Here is a 1,409-nt window from a genome sequence, read left to right as displayed (position 1 = left end):
ACGCACACTAACACACACCTCTAGCTCAGGCTCAAACACACGTACAGGACACAGACAGATACGCACACTGATACACACACACACATACATGACAGACAGATACGCACACTGACACACACCTCTAGCTCACACACACGTACGTGACACAGACAGATGCGCACACTGACACATACCTCTAGCTTACCCTCACACACACACGCTCACACACACACACAAACACACACGTACATGACAGACAGATACGCACACTGGCACACACCTCCTAGCTCACGCTTACACAAACACACGACACAGACAGATACGCACAGTGACACACACCTCTAGCTCACTCTTACACACACACCTACATGACACAGACACATACGCACACTGACACACACCTCTAGCTCACGCTCACACACACGTACATGACACAGACAGACACGCACACTGACACAACTCTAGCTCACACTCACACACACACACACACATGTACATGACAGACAGATACGCACACTGACACACACCTATAGCTCACACTCACACACACGCTCAAACGCACACGTACATGACACAGACAGATACGCACACTGACACACACCTCCTAGCTCACTCACACGTACATGACACAGACAGATACGCACACTGACACACACCTCCTAGCTCACACACACGAACATGACACAGACAGATACGCACACTGACACACACCTCCTAGCTCACACACACACGTACATGACACAGACAGATACGCACATTGACACACACCTCCTAGCTCACACACACGTACATGACACAGACAGATGCGCACACTGACACATACCTCTAGCTTACCCTCACACACACACACGCTCACACACACACACAAACACACACGTACATGACAGACAGATACGCACACTGGCACACACCTCCTAGCTCACGCTTACACACAAACACACGACACAGACAGATACGCACACTGACACACACCTCCTAGCTCACACACACGTACATGACACAGACAAATACGCACACTAACACACACCTCCTAGCTCACGCTCACACACACGCTCACACACACATGCTCACACACTGACACACACCTCCTAGCTCACGCTCACACACACGCGCTCACACACTGACACACACCTCCTAGCTCACGCTCACACACACGCGCTCACACACTGACACACTGACACACACCTCCTAGCTCACGCTCACACACACGCGCTCACACACTGACACACACCTCCTAGCTCACGCTCACACACACATGCTCACACACTGACACACACCTCCTAGCTCACGCTCACACACACGCGCTCACACACTGACACACACCTCCTAGCTCACGCTCACACACACATGCTCACACACTGACACACACCTCCTAGCTCACGCTCACACACACGCGCTCACACACTGACACACACCTCCTAGCTCACGCT

Source organism: Ascaphus truei, unplaced genomic scaffold (assembly GCF_040206685.1).
Source record: "Ascaphus truei isolate aAscTru1 unplaced genomic scaffold, aAscTru1.hap1 HAP1_SCAFFOLD_1313, whole genome shotgun sequence".
NCBI lineage: Eukaryota > Metazoa > Chordata > Amphibia > Anura > Ascaphidae > Ascaphus > Ascaphus truei.
The sequence above is the reverse complement of the archived record's forward strand: the minus strand, read 5'-3'. Positions refer to the sequence as shown.